Raw genomic sequence first — 13,491 nt, forward strand, 5'->3', positions numbered from 1 at the left:
AACAATGTCAGCAGCATCGTCTTTAGAACAGTGTTTCTCTGTGGAAGCCCAAGCACTGTGTTCGGATATCTTAGCCATGAAAGTGCCAAAACACTAAATGTGTTACATATGCTATATGGACTAAAAATAGTAGTAGAAATGTCACCTGAAAGCAGGTCCTAGGCCTTTGTGCGATTTAGGAGAACTGTGACCAAGAAAAAAGGTCTTGGTTGCCATTATTTGCTTCAAGATAATCTTGAAAATGCTACGATACTTTAGGAAATATTTATTAAATTTGAAAACTTGCTGAGATTCCACATACTCATTGATCTGTATCTGCACGCTACTCGTCATGAATCAGCCATGCAACCATTGATATCGTTAACAAACAATTCACACATCATCCAAAGTGTCCCATGAGCAGAGGCAATTCAAAGGCTGCTGTGCAATTGGTGTACAAATAGGAAGGCGCATGCTCCCTGCCACTGCTAGAACACCACCAGGCTCGCAATGACAGCCACGTACCTCCTGAAGTTGAGGAAGGACAAGGACATCCTTTAGATTACCACAGCATGGATTCTTCATACGTTTACCTTCAAAAGCGTACTAAAAGGAGAGTAACGCATTTTTGAAGGCCTCTCCACCATTACAGCATACATTCATCATTCCCAAACATTCACCACTCTACCAGTTGTTTCTGCAATGTTCACCGCTGAAAGACTAGAAAGCTAATCTGCCTGGTTAATTTTCAACGCTAGAACAGCAGTGCCATTCCTTCCTTATCCCCTTATACATACAGGTATGTATTTGACCTTTGATGCTAGCAGCATCTATCCTCTCATTTTAGGGCAGCATTACAATACCAGGAGAGGGTGCCCGAAACAGAGGATGCACTGACAAGACAGCACTAAGCAGACATGTTTAAATTAACCCCCAAAACAAGGCCATGTTTATAAGCACAGTGCTGCGGTGTCCAGAATTACTAGAGAGTGCCTGAAAACACTGCAACAACTACTGCAGGAATACGCCCAAAGTTGAGATGCAGAGCCACATAAATTCAGGGTTTTTTGCTTGCAGATGCCTCGCAGGTATCGGGAGGCTGCTGTACTCTTTGTTCGAGACACAGTGTAACTCATCCGTCTACTTGATTTATTGAGAACCAACATTAGAAAGACATGGCAAAACCACAAGCTAATAATACCTACTAATTGTGGTGGAGAGACCTATCTTTAAGGCGGCTGGAAAACATGACCGTTCAAACAATGCTAATGTAGCTGATATAGAACTGGACTGTACGAATACATAAATGACAGCAGTAATCCTCTAGTCAGCATTGCATTGGAATAGCTGTAATTTTAATCAATACACCTGATTCTCTGTCCTCCGTAAATCTTAGGAATACAGAACCAAAACCCGGAGCACAGATACCAGCTTAGGGTAAAAACAGACGTAGCAAGATAACTAGTAACATTTGGTAATGTGCTAAACTGCTTACTGAGTTTCAGGTTTGGAAAGGATTAACTATTCCTTCATCGTACTTGCACAAAAGGCAATACACTTTAGGATATTGTTCTTTTTCTCTTGCCTGAAACGGACATTGTCTTGAGGAAACGCATAGGAATCGCTTACGAATGGAACTTCTTGTTTGCATCGTTTGCCAACTGGTAAACCTTGGTCTTTCCTCTATAGCTAGTATGCAAAAAACCCAGATTCGGGGCGTAAGAATACCTGCCATATCCCCCCCAAATGCCAGAAATAGTCAAACACTGAGAATCAGACTCTTCTGAGATGGGAACAAAGTATGCGTTTACGCTACAATGCGTATCTGTCTTTACTATAAAAGCCATAAAAGCAAACACATATAATAAGGAATCTCTGCACGTCGAGGAAACAGGATCTACAACTTGGGTCTCAGAACAATCAACCCCAAGAACAAACCCAACAGAATAATCTTAAAAGTTACCATGGTTGGAGTTCGAACCCCATGTCCCAGCAGGCCTAAAAATGTAAGTCCACTTTCGGACAGATACATTAAAATCTACCCCATGCCAACAAAAATTAACAGCAGCTTTAACAAGAAAGAACGCCTCTGTAAACTAATATCCATAAAAAAAGTTAACACACTGAAACCCCTAACAAAGAATACAATGCTTTATGGATACTTACATAACATCGGTTTTGCCGGTAGCTTTAACTCCTCCAACAGGGATTCTTCTAACAATTACCGATGAGGTCTTAGGAATCAGGGCATTTTCATCTGTGTATTCTGAAAACAACATAAATACAGAGAAAAACATCAGTCAATTCGTAAGAATGCATGTTCATATGTAATTACGTAGCACTTCGCAGAATCCCTTTACAGGTACAAAAGCAAAATTTTATATGTAACATCACGCTTTCATCGTCTCAACACACTAACAGTATATTTCAAGAAATCTTGGGGTTTGAGAATCAAACACAAGCAGCAAAATCTTTTTCCTTTTTTTAAAACAGTTTGAATGCCAACAGCAAAATGGACTCAAAGGTCACTAAAGGAGAGTCTGCTAATGCACGAGGTTCTTTCCTGACCTAGCTTAAAGTTGCTTTTGCTTCCGTTAGGCTACAAAACCCATAGATCTTTGGAGAAAAACAAACCACAGCAAAGTCTCCCCTGCCTAAACCAGATTCTAAAGTCTGACTAGCTTGCCCTGCAACCAAACAGGCACTTAGCTAAAGCACGAGAACTCTGCGCCATTGCTTTCATAGCTGTTAACTAAAAACCAGTCACCTGTGCTGCCAGTGCTCAAGCCTGACAGAACACAGAAGAGAGCCTGCCGCCTCTGCCTGTTTCTTGGAGCTTAATCCATCAACAACCACACTTCTCAGCTGCTCAGGGCTTTACGTTTAAATGGAAACAGAACTGGCAGTGCTAGAATTTGGATCACAGACAGTTGGGGGTTTTTTTGAGCTTGCTTTCACAAGTAGGGCAGAATTGGCTCAAACTCAAGTGGTATCTCCCCTCTTAAGCTAATCATCTAGTTTGAATTAACCAAAGGGACGTGAATTCGTTCGATCGATTCCCTTTTTGCAGAGCAGAGAGGCCCAAACGAAATTACTTAGGAAGACAGCCTTGAAAAGCCTTTCAGGAACAGCGTGTGCCTGAAGCTCTCCATGCTTTGCCTTGGCTTACACCCTGTTAGTCTTCTGAAGCGGAGGAAAGCCTTCTGACCTTTTACATAAGGCCCAAACAAAAAAAACCAACTACCTGAGACACTTGGACTGAGTAAGCTTAAAATGCAAAGATCTCTCCATGAGAATGCTTTTTCTATTGTACTTACACAAGCTGGACAGGACTAAATATTTTAAAGCACTATCAGCAGGCATCCCCTGTAATCTGCCTACAGTTTTAAATATTCAAAGCCCTTACCTTTGCAGAGCGAATCAGAACAATGGTCTGAAAACCAAAGATGCTGTATACCTCGTCAAGCCCTGTCAGGGTGGTTTTGCTCAGTGATCACACACAAAATAGGAATATCTCACCATTTATGCTCCACCTTTCAGTATATTATTCCTACAGGCAGGAACCTTTCTTAGACCAAAACATACCTACCAGAAGATATTATTTCAACCATGAAATGAAAATTTTACTTCGATTTCCAGATGACAGAATGCTTCTTCAGAAAACTGAGAAATCATTTTGCTGAAACTCACTCCTGCTCTTCCCCCCTAGGGAACCGAACAGCGAGCTTCCTCTGGACTTCAGAGCAGTTTCAAACTGTAGGAGAAAGGACTACCAATGATGAAAACAGAAGCTTTTACAGAAGCCATATCCTGAAACCGACCCCTAGAGCTCTTCCCAAAAGGGAAATCTCACCACTGCACAGCCACGTGCCAAGAAAGGCCTCCACTGGGACTTTTTGATGGAGAAGGAGCTTAACCAGTGCTGAGGCCCAGACAAACAACTGGGAGATCACGCCAGCTGCAGTTCTAGAAGCCCAAAGCAGCTCTTTCTACCTGCTGAACGGAGTCATACAGAGTATTCTTTCTGGCCCAGATTACAAACCACTGGATTAAGGCCAGTTCAGAGTCCCATTGTTGGTTTTATTTTTCTGTATTTTGCCTGATAAGCAGAATAGCGCATTCTCCAAGTGTTTGGGGTCAGAATGTTACAGGGCAGGAAAGAGTACCCAAGGAACCGGAGGTCTGGAGTTTGCGGTTCTTCCACAATATTGTGAGGACAAGAAATTCAGCTCAAATTAAAAGGAGGCAAGTTTAAATGCATCACTCTTGATTATAGGCTTTTTGAAGGGAATTCTGCCTTTGTAGAACATGCCTCTATAGTAGGCATGGAAGAGGACCCCTCTCCCCTCCCCCGCCTTTTAAAATAGGTCCCAACCATCCATTTTGCCTTCCCTGCATCTTAAAAAGAGTCCACCGTATCATTTTGTTCCACTGATACTCAAAATCCTGTTTACTTTTAGCTTATATTAGCATTGCTTCTATCACTAGATTTCCATTATGAAAAGTAACAGTTACTGAACTGTGAAAGGTTAGAGGACGTGGAAAAATCTGAACAAGCAGGCCATCTCCACTCAAGGTTCACTTTGTTCTTTCCAAGATCATTTCAACATTTAGTCAGGACTCCCGCACAGACCAAGTTATAAAAAACCAATACTTTCTGTCCACATGTAAGAATTCCAAACATCCCATTTAGGCAGAATATCCGGGTCTAGTTCTTTCCTTTATCTTCTGAAGGTGAGTTTAAGCATCTACACCTGATTAATAAAAACTGAAATTCACGGTTATGCATATAACCCAAAAATATGGCATACATATATATTACACGGAAATGTATTCTCTAGCTTTGCTCTGCAAGCCACTGGGGGATTTTTGCCTTTTCACATGGAAAAACACCCTTACGAACGCTTCAATAAGCACCTGTGTCACTAATATACCAAGGTTAAAATTTTATACTTGTTTTACAAAGGTCAAAGTGCAACACAACCTACCTAGAGGAGGATCTTGTCACTTGTTAAAGAAGAGTGATGGTCTTTGAAGTATGAAAGATACTCCTTCTCTAACTTCACCTTTAGGAAACACCACATTTAACAGAACCCAGTGAAGCAGATGCTTTTTCTTCACTGGCTTCCGATTACGTGTGAAAACAAAGCAACACACTTTGTAAAACTGGTATTATGTATATTAGAGTAACACTTTATGGGGTGACATATTTGCGAGCATAAATTTTTCTTCTAAAACTTTGCTTTCCGTTCGTCACCTGCTATAACAGAATCCACGGGTTTGGCCTATTTCGAAACATTTTTTCTTCTGGTGATGATAATTGGGCTCCATCCCAGTTTATTATCATCCACCATTCTGGTTTTAAGGCTCTGTTTTGCACAGACCCAACTATCACAGCAGTGACGTCAGCCAGTTGGCCATTCAGCCTTGCTAGTATCTGTGAAGCTGAAAGTACATTAGCCACTGAAGACAAAATTCAGAGACCCTTCTGCAGCAAAGCCCTTAAAGCAAATAAAACATTTTTCAAAAGCTCTTGACAATTTGATTCAATATTGCTAGAAAAATTCAAGACTTCTGAAACGTAGCTCTACCTACTTATGTCATGCAATCCAATGGCATCCCTAAGACCCCTAACGTTGCGCTGTTAAGGCTCTTCACAGACACTCTCCTGAAAATAGTTTAAGTATCTGTAGATAAACAGCAAGCTTTAGGTCCAACCACTTGAAAGGCTAGGGCTGAAGTTACAGTTACCGCAGTGTACATACTACTCTGTTTAAGTTTTAACACATGAAACAGGAAGAGGAAAAAAACCACTAGTACACATTTTAAAGAAAAGCCTGTTTTAAGAGTGTCACAGAACCACAGGGGGGAAAAAAAAAAAAAAAGAAAGGTAATGTTTAAGGAGTGAAAACACTTTACAAGTCTTTTTATTTCTGAAAAGTCACATCCCAAAGTCTTTACTCGCATTCAAACTTACCGAGACAGCAGATAACCAAACTGAAATATCCTATCACTTCTGATTTGATGAATTGGAAAGAATTGGCAGGGTCATATAGGGAAAATCCTGAAAAGGTGTAGAGATCTTTAAAAACAATTATTAAAAGTCATAATCCCGTTGGCAAGATATTCAAATTCTTTTAAATAATTGATGCATGAATCTTTATATATATAATTTATATATATATATAATTTATATATATAATTTTTATATGTACCGGAATGCACCATGCCTCTCTTAGGACGGGATTTATTGAATAAATTGGGAGCACAAATTAACTTTGAAAAAGGAAAAATCCATTTTTCTTGGATCCAAACAAAAGGAAAAGTTCATTTTCCTGAAGCTAATGCCTGGCAAGCCCAAGTTTATTTCTTACAGACAAACACAGAAGAATCTGAAGAAATCCGTTTACCCTTCTGTTTGGGCGACAGACAAACCAGGAAGAGCAAACAATGTGGAACCGGTAAAAGTTGAATGGAAAACAGGAGTTCGACCGCTCCGGAAGAAAACGGTCAAAAGATTTTTGCCTTTGAATGGGAAGATCTGTCGACTGGGAGGAGAACTCAGCTCTGCTGGACTGTGCTGCCACGAGGGTTTAAAAATAGCCCAACCATCTTTGGAGCAGCCTTGGCCAAGGAACTGGAACACTGGTCCGGTAAGGAAGATCAAATCACCCTCCTTCAGTGTGTTGATGACATCCTGTTGGGAGCAGATGCTGTTGAGATCTGCAAAGAAAAGACTGTTAGCCTCCTAAACTTTGGGGGAATGGCTGGGTACAGGGTGTCAGAAAAGAAAGCACAAATTGCAAAACAAACGGTAATTTAGCTGATATTTGGGATTTCCCAAGGACAATGAAGATTGGGAAATGATAGAAAAAAAAGGCCATTTGCAAGATGGCACCCCCTCAACCTACAATATCAAGCTCTGTTAGTGGAACAAGATGACATCATTTTGAAGTAAGTGCCATTTTAAATCCTGCTTCTTCAATGCCAAGTGAAAAAGAGAGTGATCCTAATCACGATTGTTTACAAGTTATCAAACAGGTATATGCCAGCAGGCCAGACCTGAGAGACGTCCCTCTCCGGACTCCCGATGAAGAATTATTTACTGATGGAAGCAGCTTTGTTGTGAAAGGAGAAAGGAGGGCTGGCTATGCCGCGGTAACTTTAACCGAAGATCAAGAAGTAAAAGCATTACCTCCAAATACATCCGCCCAGAAGGCAAAGATAAGAACTTTGACAAGAGCTTTAGATCTGGCTAAAGGTAAAAGAGTTAATATTTAGACAGACTCTAAATATGCTTTTGGAGTTGTTCACGCCCATGGAGCGGTATGGAAAGAGCGAGAACTTTTGTCTGCCAGTGGCTCACCTATAAAGTATGGAACAGAGATTTTAAATGTATTGGAAGCAGTACAAAAAAAAAAAACAAACCAAAAAAAAACCCCTAAGAAGTTGCTGTGCATCAAAAGAAATTCAAATAGAATCCCCAAATCACAAAAGAAAATAAGTTGGCTAAGCTATTACAGTGCAAAAAGAATGATCGAGGCTGATGGATTACTTCACATGGACAATGTAGAGTAACTCCCAAAATCATGAAGAAATTGATGGTCACAACCCATGCTGAGACACATATGGGAGCAGAAGCAATGGTCGAGTCGGTAAAACGGTATGCAAAATAGGGACTAAAATGTTATTGATTGCTAAAAGTGTGAGTGAGTGTGCTAAATGTGAGATTTGTCTTAGGAACAATTCGAAAATACAAATCTGACCCCCTCCTGGGGAGGTAAGGGAAGGCGTAACTCCCGGTGAGAACTGGCAAATAAATTTTTCAGTTACCAAGGTGCAACCAATACTGCTATTTATTGGTATTGGGAAATACCTTGTCTGGATGGCCAAAAGCTTTCCCGTGGCAAACCAACAAGGCAAAAGAGGTAACAAAACACTTCTTAAAAGAAATTATTTCAAGATTTGGAGTCCCTTCAGAGATGTCCTCTGATAGAGGCCCACATTTTGTAGCGGAGGTTATTAGGAACGTGAGTAAGACACTAAGACGACCACAATTTAGTAGACAAGTAGAGAGAATGAACCAAATATTCAAGAGACAAATTTCTAAAATATGTCAGGAAGCTCAGTTGAAATGGATTGAAGCTTTACCACTTGCCTTATTAAGAATTAGGGTAACCCCGAGAGCTAAAGAAGAAGTAAGTCTATCTGAAATTCTGTATGGTAAACCTTCTAATGTCAATCTAACAGGAAGGTTTGAACAAGTGCACATAATAGGAGAAAAAGTGTTAACTGAATCTCTCTTGTCTTGGAGTAAAATGGCGAGTTCTTTACACAAATATGTTCTTTTGAGGACACTTTTACCCCTTGAATTTCTGGTACATTCATTCAGCCCAGGAGACCAAGTCTACCTGCGACCGTGGAAGGACGACCCCTTTGGAGAAAAGTGGAAAGGACCCTTCCAAGTGTTATTAACAACAACCACTGCTGTAACATTAGAAGAAATAGACTCTTGGATTCATTACACCAGAATAAACAAAATACCTCCTAGACCATGGACATCTAAGGAACCATTGCAATTAATTTGAAGGCGTACTTGATGACTTACCAGAGCTGTTGCGGAATTATCTGTGATATTTAAAATATTTATTGTTAGAAAGGAAACCAAATTAATTAGGACATTGTGTGTTTAGGAGTAGAAAATGTAGAACCTGTTGATATTAATTATGACGATCAGTAAAGCTGAATCCCAATTTCTATTGCCAAAATGGGAGAGAAATCAAAATATCGGAGAACTTTTAGCCCGAGAAGTAACCAACATGTCTTCTTTTTGTATTGCAGAACCTAGGTGATAATTCACAGTTAATTGAGAAGAAAATTCAACAATTAAAGGACTTAGCATGTGGATTTAAGGAACGAGAAGGGTAAGATCTTTCTTGGTTATTTTCATGGCTTCCAAATTTAAATTGGCTCAGACAGTTGTGCTTATTTGCAATACTGATCGTCATCTTAGTTATAATTACTTGTTGTATGATTCAATGTATGTCTTTTTGTAGACCAAATACTTATAACTAAATGATGTGAGACTCATGATGCTCAACATCGTAAGTCTCAAAGGGGGGAACTGATGCAGCAGGTACAGTATCTACTATTCCATACTGCTCGCTTCTGTAATTCTAAACAAAGACTTGTGGCTTAGAAGTTAGGGAACTAGCAGGTGTGGTGTTTGCAGGTGTGTAGAATTGTAACCGGTCTAAATCGTGTATCCTGGAAGCAGTGTTAGACTCTAGTGAAGAGTAACCTTGGAAACGAGAACCATAAACAAACGTGGTCCAGACGTGGCTTGGAGACAAACCTCGACCTTAAAAGGAAAGAAAGGAACAGGTTCACGAAGAGTTCACTACCCCGCCGACCACCAGAGACCCTCAAGGAGACCCTAAAGGCATTAGTGCGCATGTGTCTAGGAAATTTAAGGAAGATGTAAAAGAGAAACTGAAAATATGTATGAGAAGCATGGATACAAACAGAAAGGTGATTAGACCAGGGGTGCTTCATTTGTGGCAAGTCCACCGAGCACCCAGGCCTGAATAAAACAATCTCTCTCCTGAGCGTGTGGAATTGGTTCCTTCCACGCCGGGCACGAATCCACTTTTCGGACAACACCTAGCCCCCAGCAGCAAGAGATACCCTGCACCCTCTTATGCATAGTAGCCAGCACTCCCAGGGCGCAGCAACCAGCACCTCCAGTACTTAGCCCCCAGCACCCGTACCATCCAGCATCTAGCACCAAGGCATACCTGCACTCAGTTATGCATATTACCCAGCAATGCCAGGGCCCAGCACCCAGACATGCGCAGCACCCAGACGTGCCAAGCAGGCAGCTTCCCTGCTGCCCACCACCCACAAATACTCAGCACAACCAGGTCTCACACCCAGCACCCCCACCCCCCAGCACCCAGTGCCCAGCATGCCACACTTAGACATGCTCAGCACCCAGCAACACAGGGGCACAGAACCAGCACCCCCAGCACCAGAAACCAACCACCCCAGCGTCCAGTACCCAGTACACCCAGGGCCCAGCAACCAACGAGCACCCAGCACATGCCCAGCACCCCCACCACGCCTCACACCCAAAGACCATCACCCCCATCACGCCTAGCACCACCATCGCCTAGCACCCGGACATGCCCAGCACCACCACCAGTGGACAGAACCCAGCACCCGAATATGCCCAGCACTCAGACATTCCTAGAAGGCAGCTTCCCTGCTCCCCATCGCCCAGGACCTCCAGTGCCCATCACCTGGACATGCCCAGCACCCACCATGCAGCACCCATACTGCCCAACAACCAGCACCCACACATACCCAGCACAACCAGGGCACAGCACACAGCACACACACGTGCCAGGAATCCAGCACCCCCACAGCACAGCACCCAGCAACCCCAGCACAGCCACCCAGCACCGGATATGGCCAGCACCAAGACATACCCTCCACTCAGTTATGCATAGTACCGAGCAATGCCAGGGCCCAGCACCCCCAGTACCTAGCTCCCAACACTCCCACCGCCCAACATCCACCACCCGGACATACCCAGCACCCCCACTGCCCGTGCCCAGCACCCAGACATGCCCAGCACCCAGACATGCCCAGCGCCCAACACACCAGAAAGCAGCAAACCAGCCCCCACCATCCCCAGTGATCTGCACATAGCACCCAGCACACGCTGCGCTCAGCACCCACCACCCCCAGTGCCCAGAAACCAGCATACCCAATGCCCAGCATCCATTACCACCACCACCCCAACTGCCCCGTACCCGCACGCTGATATGCCCAGCACCCGAACACACACAGTACCCCTAGGACCCAGCACTCAGAACTCCAGTGCACTGCACTGTCCTGCTACCGGCTGGGACAGAGTGAACTTTCTTCCCAGTAGCTTGGGGGAGTGTGCTGGCTTTTGGGTTTGGTGTGAGAGGAGCGTTGATGGCCCGTGGTGGCCCACTAATGCTTTGGCTGTTGCTGGGCGGTGCTTGCACCGGGGAGACATTTGTTTTCTCTTTTCGGCCTCCCATGCCCTGCCATGTGCCAGGGAAGCTCGGGGTGAGGTGGGGAGCACAGCCGTGGTGGTTGACCCAGCTGACCAATGGGGTATTCTATAGCATGTGACATCATGCTCAGGCCTCCCCCGCCGCTCGTGACACACAGTCGGCAGCGGTGGGCGGTTGCATTCTGCATTGCCTGCTTTGTATCATCTGTTGTTGTTGTTGTTCTCATTGTTATTATTACTTCATTTTATTTCAATCATTAAACTGTTTTTGTCTCAACCCGGGAGTTTTCCTACTTGTGCCCTCTCGATTTTCTCCCCAATCCCACGGGGTGGGGGGTGGGGAGTGAGCGAGCGGCTGCGTGGGGTTTATTTGCTGTCTGGGCTTAAACCACGACATGCACCCATCGTACCCTCCACCCAGCACCCCCATGGCCCAGCACTCATTCCCGGACATACGCACAACCTAGCACACCCACCGCCAACACACAGCCCCTGGACATGCCCAGCACCCAGCAGCCCTGGTGCCCAGCACACAGCACCCAGCATCCCCACCACGAGGATATGAAAAGAAGCCAGTCCCCGCAGTGCCCACCACCCAGCACCCCCACCACTCAGCAACGGAACATGCCCAGCACCAAGCACCACCAATGTGTAGCAAGGGGTGCTAGGTGTGGTGGATATGGCACATTTGGGGTGCTGGAGCTGGCTGGGTGTTGGGCAGCTGAGAAGGGTCTATCAAGGGAAGGTGAGAACCACCAACATCTTTCAGTCCTGCCTGTTAGTTTATGGGAGCCCGAAGAGGGGATCGACTGCTTTGCAGTTGGGCTGTGGTAAGGTTGCTGGTTGGGTGGTAGAGCGAGAGCAGCTCCCTCGGAAAGGGCTGCCACGAAAGGCAAGAGCCAGAAACAGCTTTCAATCCTGGTTTTTCTGTGTTGGAGCGCCCTCTGGTGGGAAGCCGTTTAGGAACTGGGCTCGAGAGATGGTAAGGCAAAGGCTGATATTTTGGTTTGAGACTAAGGGAGGGGGTAGTGGGACCGGGAAGGGGCTACTCCTCGTTTGGAGTCCATGTGGTGGGTGGCGTTATCTAATGCAGAAGGGAATCGTTATCTACGCAGAACCTCAAACAATCCCTTACCCTCATCAGAGCCAAGCTCCGAAGCGGCCACCCACCTCCTCCGGCTCAGGCACAGAAATAGCCAGGACTCAAGGATGATGCTGGCCCTCACCTTCCCTCGGCAGCCCCACCAACACCGGGGCCCCGTGTCTGCTCTCCCACTTATCCTCGACATATTCCTTACCCTCATCAGGGCCAAGCTCCGTAGCGGCCACGCACCACTTAGAGCTTGGCAACGAGGTAGCCACGATTTTCGACTGATGCTGGCCCTCACCTTCCCCTCTCAGCCCCACCAACACGGGGGCTCTGTGTCTCTGCTGGCACCTAAGATCAAACTATCCCTTACCCTCATCGGAGGCACGCTCTGAAGCGACCACATGGGGCTTAGACACTGAGATAGCCAGGAATCAAGGCTAATGCTGGCCCTCCCGATCTCTTGGAAGCCCCTTCACAGCCCCACCAACACCGGGGCTCTGTGTCTGTTCTCCCACTTATCCTCAGCCTATCCCTTAACCTCATCAGGGCAAAGCTCCGAAGCAGCCAGCCTCCACATCGAGCTTGGCACTAACGTAGCCAGGAATCAAGGTTGATGCTGGCCCTTCACGTTCCCTTGTCAACCGCACCAACACCTGGGCTCTGTGTCTGTTCTCACGCTTATCCTCAACATATCCTGTACCCTCATCAGAGACAAGCTCCGAAGCGGCCAACCTCCACATGGGGCTTGGCACAAATGTAGCCAGGAATCAAGGCTGATGCTGGCCCTCACGTTCCTTTGGCAGCCCCTTCTCAGACCCACCAACACCGGGCCTCTCTGTCTGTTCTCCCACTTATCCTCAGCCTATCCCTTACCCTCATCAGAGCCAAGCTGCCGAGCCGCCACACACCCCACGGGGCTCAGGCACAGAGTTACCCAGGAATCAAGCTTGATGCTGGCCCTCACGATCTTTGGCAGCCCCACCAACACCGGGGACCTTGTCTCTGCTCGCTCCTAACATCAGCCTATCCTTTACCCTCATCGGAGCCAAGCTCCGAACCGACCCCCCTCCACATGGGGCTTAGGCACTGGGGTAGCCAGGGATCAAGGCTGATGCTGGTCCTCACCTTCCCTTGGCAACCCCACCAACACGGGGGCTCTGTGTCTGTTCTCCCACTTATCCTTGACATATCCCTTACTGTCATCTGGGCAAAGCTCCAAAGCGGCCACCCTCCACATGGGACTTGGCACTAATGTAGCCAGGAATCAACGTTGATGCTGGCCCTCATGTTCCTTTGGCAGCCCCTTCTCAGACCCACCAACACCAGAGCTCTGTAACTGTTCTCCCACTTATCCTCGACATATCCCTTACCC

The 13,491-nt window shown here is 45.5% G+C and overlaps 1 long non-coding RNA gene across 1 annotated transcript; it reads left to right on the forward strand.

Annotated features, from left to right (window-relative positions):
- The first annotated feature begins 6,666 nt into the window (after positions 1-6,666).
- LOC142092577 (uncharacterized) lies at positions 6,667-9,685 on the forward strand. Its single transcript, XR_012677122.1, has 3 exons — positions 6,667-7,642; positions 8,821-8,903; positions 9,257-9,685. It is a non-coding gene; the product is annotated as an uncharacterized LOC142092577 (long non-coding RNA).
- Positions 9,686-13,491: the final 3,806 nt, after the last annotated feature.

This window comes from Calonectris borealis, chromosome 24 (assembly GCF_964195595.1).
Source record: "Calonectris borealis chromosome 24, bCalBor7.hap1.2, whole genome shotgun sequence".
Classification (NCBI taxonomy): Eukaryota; Metazoa; Chordata; class Aves; order Procellariiformes; family Procellariidae; genus Calonectris; species Calonectris borealis.